Source organism: Eptatretus burgeri, chromosome 3 (assembly GCF_056783735.1).
Source record: "Eptatretus burgeri isolate ZD-2024b chromosome 3, Ebu_testis_v1, whole genome shotgun sequence".
Taxonomy (NCBI): Eukaryota; Metazoa; Chordata; class Myxini; order Myxiniformes; family Myxinidae; genus Eptatretus; species Eptatretus burgeri.
Window position 1 is genome coordinate 115,820,661 of NC_140963.1, and position 18,682 is coordinate 115,839,342.

General features: G+C 41.5%; 1 protein-coding gene across 4 annotated transcripts in view; it reads left to right on the forward strand.

Annotated features, from left to right (window-relative positions):
• LOC147030789 (uncharacterized) overlaps positions 1-18,682 on the forward strand; it is a 682,768-nt gene that overhangs the window by 170,102 nt on the left and 493,984 nt on the right. The gene's annotated exons all lie outside the window — the stretch shown is intronic.

Here is an 18,682-nt window from a genome sequence, read left to right on the forward strand (position 1 = left end):
TTATTGTTATTGCTATATTTTTTTTAGTATGGGTTTGGGGGGAGGGCAGAGGGGTATAAAGAACGACCCTTCCTCAGACATCAGGAATGAAACCCTCTCAGACATCACAATCACCACTCATGTATACCATCACCCATCCATACTCAAGCTACCTACAAGTTCTGCCAAATCCCTGTATCCCTTTGTCTCCAACGCTTATTGGTACATATACAATTCCAGTTTAAACCTATCTACTCGCTTTATGTTCTGCGACACACAGTAAGTAGTGTGTAAAAGTGAATCTGCACGTTAATGCCATTTATTTAACAACATGGATATACAAAATAATCCAATGCCTTGCCTTCACCAGTTTTGTTGCACCACAATTGTAATAGGTTTGTAGAGTCAACACTCACCTGAATCATCTGTGAACCCACAATTCTTTAAAATGTGAGATGGGAATATTGTTTGAGGAGGTTATCAGTAAGGTTGGGTGGTTGGAGAGTGGAGAGAGTTGGTGGAGGAGTATCGTCATCAAGGCAGGGCAGAAGCTTGGTACCATTTGAACTCATCCCTTATAAACGGAAGAGAAGGAAAAGAAGAAAATGCCTACTGGAGCATCTGCATCATCGTTCAACTCACATCGTTTGCATGATGATGTCGGTGTCAGTGCTTTACCTGGATATGTCATAATGGTGCACGCTTGTCCAGATATTTTAAGCTCATTAACCTTGGGGATAACATAAGAGTCACACCCAAGTGAAACAAAATATTATTGAGATGAAAAAGGTAAACTATCAGGCCGAGAGATCAAACAAAACATCCAGATCGAGCCAGGAACCTCCAAACTTCTGTGTAGAGCAATTCTGAGGATAATAGTGACTGCAATGCCCAAGGAGAATGGAGGGTGACACTGTGTTTGTCAATGGCATCCTGATTGCATCATACAGTTGACAAGACAAGACAAAATGATCAACACTTTCTGGAACATGACAGGTTATGCAGTTATCTGCTGTATAACAACCACTGTGATAAAAGATAATTATAACTATTCAGTGACTCAGCTGCAACCATTTCATGAGGACCACCCGTTTCCTCTACCGAGGGAGCACGTGTAATTCAGGGAAGAAGTTTCTAAATAAGTCATCGTTGAAGTAGATTTAATTGTCAGATATATCTTTTCACATGTCCTACATTCCAGTGGCCTCTGTTTTATTACTTTAGAAAAAAAAAATTTTCCCCTTTTATTAAACAGGTTACTGGTTCCTTCCCTCCACTCTTTTCTCTTTTCATATTCATTCATTCCTTTTCTTGGTGTGTCCAACTGTGGCTCTCCTGCCCCACAGTCTCTATGATGGCGTTTTGCCCTCTGTCACCCCTCTCTACCATGAGCCCAGTGTGTGTAAATAAAAAAACCAAAAACAATATCCAATCCAGTCGTTTTTCTCCTTTAAAAATATAACAATGTTGAATATGCATCTCTATCTCCATAGGAACTGCAGCTTTGTTCGCATTGCATGACATTCACTGGCTACGGTAGTGATTTTACCGGCTTCCATTGCTGCTGCTTCTCCTGTTTTACAAAAAGTCGGATAACACTCAAACCAAAAATAGGATTGTGTGTCCTGAAGCTCACCTAGATCAGGAGCAACAGACACTCAAACTCCCTGCAGACACCCCTAGACCCTGATTTTATTTAATGTCGTGAACAAACTTTCATCAAAATTGTGTGTATAGTTTCGGAGAAGATAGCAAGTACTTATTTTGGGCGGTCAAAAAAACCCCAGTACACCCTCTTCGTGACTGTAGATTTTGATGCGGTGAATACACCTTCGTTAGGCATCAGATCTCAAGCTTGTGGCCAAGTTTCATTAAAATTGTGTGTTTGGTTCAACCAATAATGACTGAAGTGTTTACAGAATCACTGACTGACTAACTGACTGACTTACGGACACTGCTCGATCGCATATGCTCACCAGACTAAAGTCCAGGTGAGCTAAAACGGTATGGATATGCAGTTAATTTGTGACAGTTGGTCCTCCAGAAATGTATGGTTTTGATAATGCAAGCTTTTATCATGTATGCATGATCGGCATTAATCCAGCAAATCTAACATACATGAATAATGTAATGACGTTGAGTTTGGGCTTCCACCTTGGCTGATGGGGAGATCAGAAACAGAGTGCAAACACATCTGGGACATAAGTCGTCTATCCTAATGGAGACACGGCATGTTATTCTGCAAACGGAATGATAGTCGAAGCAGCCAGCAGGTGTGGCTCGGCTATCTCAGAGGAAATAGTAGATGAACATTCCTTTAAGACAATCATTCAGGTCCATCTGCCGCATTATATATATATATATATATATATATATATATATATATATATATATATATATATATATATATATTGTTGCGACCACGGATACCGAGACAGCAGCTTGTCACTCAGTGGGATTAATCCCCGGTTGTCCTCGGAAGAGCCGGACCTGGGGCCACCGCTCACAATTAACGTTGTGGTTCGGTGGGTTGTTTTAAAACCATGAACGCCACCCACTCAACCACGAGTTCCAGTGTCCACCGTCTAATTATGCTGTGTAACTAGAGGTCACGTGGTTATCTGAGTGGGGAGCACGCCCTCGGCAAAGCACCAATGTTATATGATTAGATTTTAATTAGGGCAGCTGAGCGTTTTAACCGCTGGTGCGTGCCAACGATTTTTGGTCAAATCTGTGGTAATTACCTCCCAGTCTATCGAGGTTCGGACAATGCTAGACCAATGGAAGGAAAGGACAAACATGGACAGGTTGGAATTCGATAAATAATTTATTAATAATAAAATTATTCAATAGAAAGAACTTTTTATTTTCTGAGGTAAATAAAGAACGAATTTCAAAGCAAAACCAATCAAAATTCCAGGATAGAGACAAAGAGCAGATGCTTATCGGGGGTTGACTTACTTACAGCTAAACACAGACATGGGTACCCAACATATCATTCAAGGGGGGGGGGGTAGAATCGTCTCGCTCACCAGAGAGTAGTCGTCCGTCAAGTGAAAACGTCCTGAAATGTGTGCGTGCATGTCACGTCCGTCGCCAGCACCCAGCCTTGCCGTGCACCCTCTCGCGAACAGCCTTGAACGCCAGTCGACATCTGGGAGGGCACCGAGATTGTCTGACGTGGGTTTAGACCCTGGTGCTGCGACACGGGTTGTTCCTCACACTTCACAAAACTAGTGACATCCAGTGACCCACACGGTCCGTCGGTGACTGACCCGTGCCTCACATGTTGGTGACCGACCCGTGCCTCACTCGTCAGCGCTGCTCACACCCACATGCGCACCACACGCTCGCTTGCTCAAGCACTGGTAAGGACAAATTGTCTCGTTGTGGGCGCTGGTCAGACACCCCACGCACACCACACGCTCGATTGCTCACTTGTGGGCCTGCACGCTTCTTCTCCTGCGCGCTTACACCTGCTTCTTGCTCGCTTCTCGCGCTTTCTTTTCCCTCCTCTTACTTCTCTCTGGCTTTCTTTCTCGTTCTCTTCTCCCTCCTCTTACTTCTCTCGCCTCAGAACGGACCTCCATTTCGTTTTGTATCTGCGGTCCATCTCGGTGGGCGCAGTCCGCCACAAGCTCACCCCGCCCCACTTGCGCACGGTTACCATGACGACCCGTGCGGTCTCAAAAAAGGCGGGCGTCGGCACTCGCGAAAGAATGTTGCTGAGGAAAAATAAGGGTGTGCGTCAGAGCTCGCGAAAGAAATGTGTGAACGTGTCTGTCGAAAAGAAAAAAGCTTCCCATAAGAGAGGGGATCTATTATTTACTCTTCTCAACACATCACATTTGAGATCCCATTAGACATGGGGATGGGGCTAATATGAACATGCATTTAAGAAAATAACTCTCTGAGGACCTGGATGTGTGGATGCATTCATCAGACCGGATTCTGAAATCCGTAACACTATATAACTGAAAAACATTCACCAACTGGAGAGTTCAAAGAACACCTTACACTGCACAGTTCTGAGAAAGTTTCATCGGAAGAGTCTTTTCAACTCTTGCTTTGCATTTCCAGCACAATCTACATTTCCTACGAGCTCAACTTTGTCTGAATCTCGATATTCCCCAATGCTTAGTGTGTGAGCGGTAAATTTCATTGGTCGAGATGGTATAGCATGGTGTAATATTTTGTCCAAGTAGTGCTAAATTGGAGGTTTTTGTAAGTGGCAAGAATGTGATTTGTTTTCTTGAAGCCTGGTGTTGGCTTTGTGGTTAGGGTAGCAGCTTGGGATCCAAGGGTCCTGAGTTCAAACCCTGTTGGCCGCTGAATTAATACACCAGGGGGTTGACTCAGCCTATCATCCTTCTGAGGTTGGTGAAATGAGTAGCAGTGTGTACTGGTAGAGGGGCACTGCATCAGCGACACAGTCACGCTTCCAATAAATGATAGCTGACCTGTCATCTAAGCTGCCATAAGAAAGAAGAAGAAGATTTGTTTTCTTCAGTGTTCAAGTATATTATTCAATTTAAATGAAATAATAGTTTTAATGGTTGCAGAAATTTTTTTTTGCAGGTTCACTGACATTAATGCAGCATCTTTTACACCACCTTATTTAACACATAACATTAGTTGTCTGTGCCTGTTGTTTGCGTTCTTTATGACATCCCTTAAAACAGTAAGTTTCCAGTTTAGAATGATTTTTAAATTTTGTTTGACTGCCAGACAGGCAGAAAGATGATAACAATTACTTTGCTCCTCTGTGCGCATGCACGTTGGGAATGACATTCTGTACAATTTGCCAAATTCAGAGCCAAATTGCAGCTGAACTGCAGATTGGTGTTTGCATTCATGTTCTGCAGTGTTCAAAATATATTATATGATTCAATTTTGAAATTGAGTTGTTCCTCGATCATAGACTGACATTTGTGAACACACAGACAAAGTGAACCAATTGCTTCACCCTGCATCTTGCTTTGAGCACATGTTAGTAAACAGAGCTGTGGCTGTAAATGTTACATCACAGATGGGGATCGGTTACACATTGAACACATTCTGAGATGCGATAACCGAGATCAGTCGCGTCAACAATGAAAATATTCATCAATTCACCTTACTGTAACTGAACATGTGCAATGTCAGGCCAATTGTAGTTGAACTAGTTATTATTTCGGCCATTGAATGTCCGAGGCAATACGGTACGTCACAAAATCGGCACACATCTGATTCCCCCATATTAAAGAAAATACAACATACAGTAATCATTGAAGCATTTTCATAAGAATTCCACTCACAAATGTAGGTGCATATTTACCATGTTAATACTTTTTAAAATCTTTCAAATAACTTTGAAAAAAAAACTAAAAAGACATAAAAACTTTTCAAATCAATTTCATTTTTGACATCAATTTTTATACACCCGATATATATAAATATATATATATATATATATATATATATATATATATATATATATATATATATATATATATATATATATATATATATATATATATATCGGTCGTCCGTCTGTCCGTCTTTCCGTCCGTCCGTTCCTGTCCGCACTCTAACTCCCAAAATTTTCAACTTTCACGTTTCATATTTGGTACATAGGTACAAACTGTGGAGACGGTGTGTCGTAACATACGTTCATCATCTAAAGTGGTTGCCATGGCAACCAGGATGCTGTTTTCCATGTGGTAGTACAATTCTGTATATACCTTCTTGTTCGGGCGTTTATTGTGCTCACTTGAGCTCTTGTTTGTTATTATTTCACAAGGTCTAATGCTCATAATGGAGCTGCCACACACACACAGACATACTGATGAGACAAACACTTAACACAGCCACTGAGCTTAGCTTGGGGGAAGTGGAAGTGCTGTCACTTCCTGGGATACTCTGGGTACCAGCAACGTCAAAACAATGGCGTCGCTTTTCTTACCACACTCAGAGGGGCATTTCCTCCTTCCTATGGATGCCAATGGCGATTTTATGTGCTCTCTCCTTTTAAACAATGAGCATCAATCATGATTGTTAATTGTTGATTATTGAGGTCCTGTTTGTGGTGTTCCTCTTGACCACTGCCGTCACTGTTCACCTTCCCCCTTCCCATTGAGAGGATGTTTGGTTGGACAGTTTGTTGTAGGGGTAGGAGCGTGTCAAGGAGAGGGTGTGCACTCATGGATTGGGTGATTGCTCTGAGTTTGGGGGATGCATGCAAATGTGGCACAGGCATGATGGGCCTATTGCAGGCCTCCTCTTATATTGAGATTTCCTTGTATTAATTGGCTGGAAAGATGAAAACAGTTATGATAGATAACGGTGCTCATGTGTAGCAATTTAAATTTTCTCACTTAGGCAGGTGAAATCAAGATCAGATCTAAATCATAATTAATTTTCTTGAAGAGGTGATTGAAAAAAAATAGGTTCGTAAGATCTGAAAAGCTGTGTAGTTGCATAAAACGTGTTGCAGACAGACCTAAGAATTGCAAGATTTCACAGAATCCATTTTGAGGTTTAAAAGCAAACACAATGGTGGGTTCTAGGAAATGAGAATATTATGGCTGAGGACAGATGAGCAGATGTCATGGAGAGAATCCCTCTCTCCTCTTCCTTCTTCTTCTTCCTCTTGATAAAATAAGCTCAGTCTCCAGAAATATGTCTCTCGAGATTTGTTTTGTTTACCCCCTCCCAAGTCTCATTTTAGTAATTGCTGCAGATTTAATTCTGAAATGCCATTGGCGCGCTTGGACAATGGCTAGCCGTTATTTTAGTGGGAGAATGGGTTACTGGAGACGTCCGGCATCTGAGAGAAGCTGACTAGGACAGAATCCCTAATCGGTGGCCTGTCTCTCATCTCTTCAGCCGCAGAGGCCTAATTAGACCAATCGCATAAGCACTCCCGGGGGCATCCAGAGAGAGTTCCTCATTTGGCTTTCTTACTCGCTCAAAGCTTGGCCGGCCCGTATTTATACCGGCATTACAGTGCCTCTTTGGAGCTTATAACATCCCTGGCGCACATTCGCCCCGTGGCTTGCTTTGTGCTCTGCAGTCGTTGCGCAGATGGTTGGCCGTCAGCTCTGTGCTCTACTGCTCAAGCATAGGTCACAGTGAAGGACAGGAAAGCGAATCGTATACAGGACCGAATACATGACAGCATCCATACGCCTACACCCATTTACCAATGAATATCGTCGTCATCCATCTGAGCTCCACCTATAATCCTTCAACTTCATTGAAGGTGTAGACATCAGCGCTGGTTGATCAAGCTAAAGAAACCATGCGGAAATTTAGTTGAAAATGTAGTCTCACGTTCGCCCTCCAGTCACTTTAGCTTCGTCACGGGGTGGAGTATTGAGTTGTTCTCAGTCGCCTATTTTTTTGTTTCCTTTTGACATGTTTTTTTGGACACAGTTATAAATGACAACATTTCTGATTAGCAACATTGTACACAGCATTGGTGCATTTCAGGATCAAGTGCTTATCACTTCCGATTTATTTGTTTGTTTATTTTCACATTGTGGGGGTTTCTCCAATCTGCTGCTGTTGTTGTTGCCTTACAATGCCATGGACCAATCCTGGAACAGCTGAAGTATATGTTTAAAAACCTAGTAGAAGAAAGGAAGAAAATTATTGTTTTTATATCCATCCACCATTCCACAAGCTTGAGCGACACCACGTTAAAATAATCTTTCACAATCGATTGGTCGAAATGAGTTCTACCTTGCTCGGGCCGCGCAAGTGGAACCTCTGGTCCAGGGTCCGGACTGCCTCCAGCCATTTTATGCAGGTGCAAAAGAGTTGAGATGAGAGATTATGTGCACGCCAAATCTTGCGGCTCTTCTATAGTGTTAACTACTCTCTTATGCTGGTGATGAGGTGGTCACCAGTGGGAGGGTAGGCCTGTTTAATCACTCCGCTGAGCCTATTGCATACGCCACCCCATCGTACACAAAAACGCCATCACTTTTTATTTGGTTTTCTACATTATTGAATAATCAATTTCATACAGAATTAATCCCAAATAGAACCACTTTGGTGCACTACTAACAAGGGGTACCACATTGGAACATGGCCCTTCAGATAGGCTGTAAACCTGGAGCACACATCTACATTTGTATTGTTATAAAATCAAATCAAAACACCTGAGTATGCCTTTGGACCATGGTCACATATACCCTGACGATAGGTGAACATGTAAGTCGTGGACAATGGAATACTAGTGTCTGTGAATGCTCGTGCCGGTCTGCTTCACACTTATATCAACGTTGGAAGTTGGTAAGAGTGTTTACCACGATGAGAGATGAGATGCGGCGAACGATTTCAGTTATGAGCTACTGACAAAGGGCGAGCGCTCGAAACGTCATCCCCAGCTTGTTTTCAACTTCGATAAATATACTCATCAACTCTTCGTTGATAAAAATTCATGATGAAAGGCAAGTATATAAGATGGTGAAAATAATTTTTTTTTTATTTTTTGTTGTGAATGAATTTTGTTGGTATTTTAAATTGCATCACCTGCCATTTATTTGCTGAACTACCTTTCCTCTGGCCCTCATCTCCCACCTGAATGAAAAAAAAAAAAACCTGGTTACCTGATCATAACCCATCCCTCTTAGTTACACGTTATAACTGACTTTCCTCTCCTCCTCTCTCTCTCTCTCCTCTTTTTTATTTATTTATTTATTTTTTTGGCATCAAGTCTTTCCCTTTCTTGGTGTGTGCAACTGTGGCCCCGCTCAGTACGTTACCATTATAGTCTCTGTCCCCTCACTCTTCCAAGAGCCGAGTTATTTTTCACAAGGATAAGTCACTGAGAACCGAATTTTTCTTTTAAACTTTGGATGGCCTTATAAGTTCTCCTGTAGTTGCCTCCCAATCACAATGAAAAATGCCATGAGGTAATGGGGTAGATGCCTGATTTCTCAGGCGTGCAGCGCTGCTCTCATCTTTGTTGCCATTCATTTGCTGAGATACAATGAAGTGGCCTTTTCTGCTTCTCTTCATAAGGCCTTCTGTACTGGTGAGATTTTTTTCAAACACACTCTTATCTTGAGCTTCTAAATGGTTTTGACAGCCTTCAAGTGGCAGTGACATGAAAAATGACCCTCTGCAATCTACATTTATTTCTGCAAGCCAAGATATAGGGCAATTGAATATCTTAAGAGATTCATAAACACATTTGAATCAGACATAAGACACGATAAAACGGGCTTTGGAGGACTGTGCCCACTTGTTGTTTCGTATGCAGCCCGTGACTGCTGGTTGCATCATTTTATGGAAGCGTGGCTGCGCTGCTGATGCATTCCCCCTGTTACCAGTAAGCTGATACTCATTTTTCTGCCTTTGGAAGGATGACAGGCTGAGTCGACTCCACCTGGTGTTATTTCAATGGCATGACAGGGGCTCAAACTCGAAGACCCTAAGATCTTAAAGCAGCCACCTTGACCGTTAAGCCAACGCCAGGCTTACTGTGCTCACTAATCTTTCTCTAAAACACCTACCTCAACTTTTATCATTGCATGAAAAATATTTATGACTATGGGTGGGGCGGGGTGGGGGATACCCGGATTACCCGGTGCTGCCCAGCTGGGTGAGCTTTTCCTGGCGGTGGTTTTGGGACGTGTTAGACATTGAAAAGCTATGGAGTGATTAGCCTTACGGTGCTTACCGTTTGCTAGTGGGCTGACGGCAGCACTGCCTGACCCCACATCCCAATTATACACTTTATAGCAGCCTTTGGTGCCCTCAGGAAGGCCTTTAAGTTCAACATGCGAAAGCTTAAAACCCGTAATCTGAAGTACCTACACCCAAAATTTTGGGCCTCGAGATGCTACAGTTCGGACGTGAAAGAGTGAGAAACAAACGCACAAACACTTGAAATTATGCACAAGATTCACCCATTTGTGTGCGATGGCAGGCAGTGATGGCCGAGATGAAATGTTTTTGCTGTGTCGAAATGAGTGGCGACCAAACAAAATTATATGATCCGTACAAGGAAGCAATTGTAGTTTAGTTCTTTTGTTGGTTGTCTTGTTTGATGTTCCCATAAGAGCATTTTGCTCACGGTATGAGGACAACAGGTTAACATCCCATACACCTTGTTGATTTGTGCAATGCTTCTTACTGCTCTTGCAGTTCATGAAAGAGGATGCCATGACTTTCTTTTGCAAGTGCTTTACGTACAAACTCGTCCATGCTGTTCCCAGATCCCAGTCTCGACACAGCCTAAGCCTCATTGCAAAGTTGATCCGATTATTCTGTCAATTTCAAGCATGCTTACAATAGTTTTACCTGTTTGACAAAGGAAGCTCGATGCTTGTACCTTTGGCAGTTCTTGTTAGCAGCATGCTCCAAAGATAAACACATCAGTTTAAGGTTGTAGTTTTTAGCCAATGAGAAGCTTGTTTTTATTTACTTGGCCAATGATAGTTTGGCTTGGTAGACAGTGATGGCATCAGTTTTGTGTTTGATTTCTTGGTGAGCATGGTCTGGCATTGACTTGTAGTCCATGGACAATAAAAATTATGGTCGGCATGGTCTGGCATTTGTGCATTGTGTGTCGTATCACAACACAACTCCGTTAGGCCTTTGTTATTCTGCTGCATTCTGTAAGGAGGTTTCCCGGAGACGCAAGAGAGTGCCAATGGCAAAACACAAGAAGAACCCGAAACAGACCAGAAAGTGTGCAAAGGCAGCTCAATCTCACATCCCTATTAAATTTACTTCCTCACAATTAATATAACATGTTCCAAAATCTTTAATCAAATCGAATAATATGATAAATTATACTCTACAATTCATATTTCTGTACTTATTAGGAATTCATACTTTTGTACACCACTCCTTCCCAATTCCATATCCAGGCAATGCATGACGTCATCACCGGGCGCCGAAGGGAGTACTGCACTCAGTTTTCACTCCGTTTGTTTGTTTTCTTGTTTGACCGGGTGATATCTCAGCCATCCTTTGAGATAGGAAGCTGAAATTTGGGGGACAAAAGTTATGATGTGCTTTGGCAAAAATAGTATTTAAATTTTTTTTTTATTAATCGGTTAACTTATTAATTCCTTAATTATTAACGATTTATTAATAATTTATTTATTTTCTTTCTCATCTGCGCAATATCTCGGGCACCTTTTGAGCTCCGAAGCTGATATTTGGACATGACAGTGAAGAAGTGATTTGGCCATAATGGGTATTTTTTAATTTATTGATTAATCAATTCATCGATTAATTGTTGATTTTCAAAAAGTTACAGATTCGGATGAAACAGCGGTGGTTTAGGTAGGCTATTAGCCAATTGATTAAGAAATTAATTATTTTACGATTATTATTTACTTATTTTAATTATGCAATTAATTAATTAATCAATCATTTACACTGCTCATTCCCAATTCTGTCTCCATGTGCTGCAAGGTGTCATCGCCAGGTGCCAAAGGCGCCCTGGCAATGTCGTGTACTGGAGGATTTGGTATTTATTTATTTTGCATGGTGGCGGTGTACTTTGAATGTACCTCTACTTGTTTAAATTCTTTTTTTTTTGAAAAGGCATTACGTTTGAGTGGCGTGTTGGCAGGTTCAGGCCTAGCCTTTCGCATACTCAAAGCAACTTGCTCCCAGCATCGTGCTGCTGAAGATGCCGATGCACTAAGTTAGTCATCCTGCTAACAGTCTACTTACACCATCAGACAATACGGCTCTTTTGAAATGATATCTGCCCCAAAATTCTTGATGCACATGCTCAGAAACTCCAGGAACCTGGCCTGTTCAGGGCGAAATACAATGCATTATGTGTCCGGAACATGAATCGTTACACGGGATGGGTCACCAAGCTTCTGAAAGAAGCCGAAAATACTTGGAAAAGTACCCAAGAGAAAGGGCTGTGCCTCTGCACAGCGAAAGACTTGGAGAACCTTCACAGCTCACCGAACGGGCAGCTGCTCATACTGTAAACGTTCTCAGCTCGCTGATGTGCGTTGCACAACCCCCCCCCAATGTTTCGCTATCAGTGAATGGACTGTGTATCTGGAGTAGGTTCTTCGAACACCGATGGGAAGAACGTATCTGTGGCTTGTATGGAAAGGTATGCAAAACTTGGAGAGTATATACAGGGTAAGTTTAAAATTATATTTTCCATAAATCATGTTGGGGGGTAGGGGTGGGGGTGTCTATCAGAGCCATGAGAGTGTTGTCATTCCAAATTTTTTACATCTATTGGTAAAATTTGAAGTATGTGTGTGTGTTATATATTCATGACCGACGTGAGAAGAATGTACTAACACTAAATGGTATGAACCCAACACCTCTCAATCAAGGATATTTATTATGTTCGCATTCTGCGAAAGGTTATGTTTTGGTCGGCGTGTATTTATTTTTTATTTATTTATTTATTTGTAATCTTGTGATTCGTATAACTCAAAAAGTATTAAACCGAATTGCATGAAAGTTGGTGGGATGATTGGTTATTAGCCAGGAAGCATTCGATTAGATTTTGGGATCGTTCGGGTCAAAGGTCAAGGCCAAGGTCACGAAAAGGTCAAAATCGTCTTTTTACGATAACACGGTCAATTTTTATTCAATTTGCATGCAACTAACGCCAAAATGTTCAGAATTTAATGCCCAATCTTGTGACACAATGACGTCATAACATATGTCACCGGTTGGGGTAAAATGTCGGGGGGGGGTGGTCACGCCCTTGAAAAATATGCGGTTTTCGGCATAACTCAGTCAATTGTTATTCGATTTGCATGAAACCAGCATCAAACGATATTACCTTCTCTTGTTGAAACGTTGTATTCACCGAGCTTTCGAGTGAAGACTCGCCAAAACGACGTGAGTTGATTGTTGTTTAGTCCGTAGCCCCCGAAAGTCGGGGGGGGGGGTCATAACATTATAGATATGTGGTTTGTGTCATAAGACCATTCATATGAAACCAATTCCCCACACTCATACCAAGAACAAAAAAATAGTGGCGGCGAAGGTATGCGCTCTATGAGTGCCCGTTCTAGTTATCTTCCTATATTTCTGCAAGTCCGATTTGCATTCAGGAACACAACAATTATTGAAACCATCTTGAAATTGCCATTGTTTCATTTAATTGCTGGAAATTATGTTTAACAGCCGATTTGAATCTCACATATCAGACTAGCATTGGCAGGTTAAAAGTGCCCTGCAAGCAGAACCAAGTTAGCGTTAACCTGCACACAGTGCATGTGCAACAGGCCTTGTTTTGCAGTCATACATCATTTTGAAAATCGGGTATTGATTAAAATTTATTTCAACAAACCATAACATATCGGAACTAGAACGGCACTCGGTAGAGCGCATATCTCCACCAGGCTGAGCAGTTTACATTTTGTATCCCCTTAAAAATAACACGAATTGACTTGTACTTATCACCTCCCCAAATCATCCACCTCGCTTTGTCATAATCCATCCACAACTTTTTGAGATATTGTGCTATATATCGTTTTTGGTCTCATCTTTCAATGGTAAAGAATTATTTTTAAAAAATTATAGGATCCAAAATCCATATCCGGATCTTCACCAAAATCTAATCAACTTGTCCTTCGCAGATACCGATAACAAAAGATAACTTTTGTACGTATCTTGCTATACAGTGCACCGTTTTTGGCCCTATCTCTAAATGGTGAAGAATCACTTTTTAAAAAACATAACCTCTGTCCATCTTTAGTGGTGGAAGTAATTCTAGTATCCGGATCTGGCTCTTCACCAAAATCTCTTCAATTCATCCTTGGTGCACACCCAACGTGTCCACTAAGTTTCGGTCCGAACCGGTCCATAACGTTTTGTGATATATCCTGCTCACAGACAGACAGACAGACAGACAGACATACATACATCCAGATATACCAGAGGTGAAGACAAAATCTTTGTCCACCTTCTTTGTTGGAGGTAACAATACTCAGCTTTTTATATGACGTATAATGTTCTAACTAGAGACTGCAGCAATGCCATTTGCTGTCATGTGCATGTTATGGATCAACACTTACAGGACAATCATATAAAATTTAATGTAGTCATAAAAGCATGACATTAACAAAATACGAGAACACGTATTTTGAGTAGCAGGTGCTTGCGCTGATTTAATACCTGACTGGAGCAGCATTATAAAACATTCGTCTTCATGAGACTCGCCCAGCTTATGCTCGTTAGCAAATTTAATTCTGAAGGGTGTCACAAGTTTACAATGCTGTGAAAATTTCTCGAGGATATCATTGTGCCATTATGTAGTCTGGTCACTGAAGTCATCATATGTTATCGCCTCTAAATTGAACATTAGTTATTTAATTTATCTAATTCAACAGACTTTAATTTTTACTTTCAGCATCAATTGGTCTACATATTAGATGTAGATTGATGTTTTGATTAAACTACATATTAGGTATGCAAAACTTGGAGAGTATGGGATAAATTCAGGAATTACATTGTGTGTGTGTGTGTGTGTGTGTGTGTGTGTGTGTGTGTGTGTGTGTGTGTGTGTGTGTGTGTGTGTGTGTGTGTGTGTGTGTGTGTGTGTGTGTGTGTGTGTGTGTGTGTGTGTGAGAGAGAGAGAGAGAGAGAGAGAGAGAGAGAGAGAGAGAGAGAGAGAGAGAGAGAGAGAGAGAGAGAGAGAGAGAGAGAGAGAGAGAGAGAGAGAGAGAGAGAGAGAGAGAGAGAGAGAGAGAGAGAGAGAGAGAGAGAGAGAGAGAGAGAGAGAGAGAGAGAGAGAGAGAGAGAGAGAGAGAGAGAGAGAGAGAGAGAGAGAGAGAGAGAGAGAGAGAGAGAGACACGTGTGACGCATGTTTTTTGTGGAGTTCTACTGAAGCTTTCTGATGTGGTGTATGATACACCAAAATGATCGTCATGACCTCCTGAATTAATTAGGACGATATGCTCTGCGCGACATGTTTGGGTGGGTGTGTTTGAGAAAGGAGCTGATGCAGAGTATCAGTAGTAATTTTACTTTAATGCAGTAAGTGGAATACGATTTCACCGTTTCAGAACCATTTTATTTCTTTTTTTGTACCATGCACCTCATATGGTCTTTGAGATAATGTAAGCCGAATATCACGTTACTCGAGCACAGAACAAAGTCGAAGATAGCGCGACACGAAACCACAAACTCGGAAATAATATATAAGATAATTAACTACAAATAACCTGGAATAATTCCCATGTTTTAAACACACACCATTATCAAAGATATTATTAAAATGATCAAAGATAATAAAGGAAAGCGAAGCGGGTGTAAGAGGAGTATAAGATGAGGAGTAAGTAAGGGAAGAGGATGTATGTGGCACATCGTTGTGGGGCGTTTAGGGAATTCGACCATTTTGATCATATAAGTACGGAGACGATCCTGAATGTTTATATTGAATGCATTCCTTGACATCTGTTTAATGTTCAACATATTTTACTTTTTGTTGGAATTTATTCATTTGACTTTATAGACCCCAACCTGGCATCAGCCCGGATGGGAGCGTATATTTTGGGTGTCAGTCCTTATGTGCATCTGTCCGGAGTCACTACCCAAAAATCCCCAGACACATTTCTTTCATATTCGGCACATGTTTGCATTAATTTCGTATTCGGCCCAACCTAAGGCAATTTCAGCTCGGCTCATTCCACAAAGCTCACAAAAAGTGTCTGTCCACTCCCAGGAGAGTCAGAACACAACATCTGTCCAACTTCAACATTAAACTTTCAAACTCATCTCCCTCCTCTGAAATCTTGTGGTGCTTTGTTAAGTCTGTCTCTGGAGTATGTCCCCCCTCCCCTTTCAATCCCCATACCCTAGTCAAATGAAATCAGGGCAAAATCAGAAGGGCGAACACCTTCATTCTGTGTTTGCTTCCAAAAATTGTCCCCAATGCCTCACTCTCTGTACGCACCCTACCCAGTCAAACCTTAATGTTCATGGACTCTGTCTATTTTACACCTGAGAAGGAGGAGAAGATTCTGGCAATCCTCGACTGATTCTGCAACTGGACCGGACTGCATCAGCTCATGTGTCATAAACACCTATCTGCTGCTCTTGCACATCCTCTTTTTGCTCTTTTCACCATTATCATTTGCTCAAGGTCGTCTTCCAGCTGCTTGAAAATCAGCCAACATTACTGCATGACATAAAAAGCTGAAAGAACTAATCCCCTTAAATACAGACCTATTGGCTTACTTCCTCTCATCAGCAAGGTCATGTGGGGGTGTTAGGGGAGAATAAGCTCTTCCACATTCTCTTCATCACAGTTGAAATTAAATCCTCCCTTTTCTTCAATGGCTTCATCTCAGATCATAAATTCAGATTCAGACCAGGTCACTCAACCTTGGACATGCTGCTTCAACTCTCCCAACAATGGATGGAGGCCCTCAATGTCAGACATGAGATCAGGGCCATCTTTCTCCTTGGCATATCTCTACTTTTCTACACAGTCTGGAATCCTGCCTTGTTCTTCATACTCTCTGCCGATGGCATCCAAGGCCAACTCCACATATGGCTGACTGACTTCCTCTATTCTCATAGCCAACATGTGGCAATATATATATATATATATATATATATATATATATGTATATATATGTATGTATATATGTGTGTGTATGTATATATATATATATATATATATATATATATATATATGTATGTATATATATATATGTATGTATATATATGTATATATATATGTGTGTGTATATATATATATATATATATATATATATATATATATATATGTATATATATGTATGTATGTATATATATATATATATATATATACATATATATATATATATATATGTATATATATGTATATATATGTATATATATGTATATATATATATATATATATATATATATATATATATATATATATATATATATATATATATATATATGTATATTGTTGTGGGCCGGGGGTCGGTAGCCAGAACAACCGCTAGGTGGGGGAAGTTACATCGTCTCCCACCAGACTCCCAGAATTGTAGGCCGTCCCTCTCAGATAACTCTGTGAGGCGGCGGGTCGCTGAACTGATCGTGGACGCCAGTACCTCCACCGCGTAGTGAAGGGTCTTTTTGTCGAGAACCAATTTACTTAATTAACTACACGGTGTCGTCTACCGGGGAACCACGCCCTCGGCACGTCTTGCTCGAACCAGGTCACTCTACCAACTGCGGTAGAGTTCCAACGACCCACTACCAACTCCGGTTCAGGTGCAGTCAAGCGGAACTGCCAAAGCCGTGCCGGCTAGGATGAACAGATTATCGGGTATAAAAACCCGGCTAAGCTCAGATTCGAACTATGCTGGACCAATGAAAGAAAGGACGGAAACGAACTGGGAACATTTCTACAATAATTTATTTACAATAAAGAAGACACAGAGCAAGACTTATCGCGGAATATACAAGCAAGAATTTACAATGTTCAAAAACACTGATACAGTTTCTACTTACAAGACGGGCCCACACACTCAGATGCAGACTCAGATGATTTACTAAAAGACCCCTGCAGCCAGAGAGTGGGAGACGAGGTGGGGGTCACAGTTTGCTTGGGTACTTGCATGTTGAAGCGAGGGGGTGCTCCGTGGTGCGGCACATGCTAATGGTCGTGCGGCTCGGCCCACAGTCACATGCGTGGGGCTCGTGCCCATGGAGGAACCCGAGCGGAGCAGTCGGAGTCCCAGGGCAGAGATCAGGGTCGCAGACGTGACCCAGGAAAACTCCAACAAACGCCAGCCAAATGCAGAACTCCACTCGAACGCCCCAGACTCCAGCTCAAACCACACGACGCACACCAACCAACTCAACTCCTCCAAAAAACTTCCACTCTGAGGATCGCGTCGTATTTTTATGGACCTCCCCGAACGGGGCGGGGGCTCGGTGAAACAGACGTCACCGTCCACCCCGATTGGACAGGGCCTTCACGGATCCGCCCCTTTCTGGGCAGGGTCTTGGCCAGACCGGGGAAAACCCCACCCCCTTCAGGCATGTCTGGATCCACCAAGAAGAAACCACTTCAAGAGGATTTTGCCTCGGACAGCGAGTCGCCGGTCGGGCAGGTGAAGCGCTTGTTCGGTCGCAGGTTGTTGGTTTGTTTGCTGGATGGTCTGTTGGATGATCGTTGGAGGGTTCGTTGGATGGTTTGTTGGATGATCGTTGGATGATCGTTGGATGGTTTGTTGGATGGTTTGTTGGAGGGTTCGTTGGATGGTTTGTTGGATGGTTTGTTGGATGGTTTGTTGGATGGTTTGTTGGATGGTTTGTTGGATGGTCTGTTGGATGGTTTGTTGGATGGTCGTTTGATGTAATAACCTACCTAAAAGGACATCGCAACGCACACCTTTGATTCTCCCACGAGACAAAAGGAAGGCACCTGTCTCACATGTACTTCACGGAATAACTGACTCTTGCGACATCTGTATGTTTGAATGCATATGGTTTCCAGATCCGTAACAATATATGTATGTATATATATATATATATATATATATATATATATATATATATATATATATATATATATATATATATATATATATATATATATATATATGTGGTTCAGAATTGTCCATGCTTGAAGGGACCATTATATTATGTACACTTTACCATATCTACTACCAACGTGCAACTTTGAATTATTTTTATATTTCTGTGCACTTCACCTTGAATTATGTATTCATATAATATATATAGCTCTTTCGA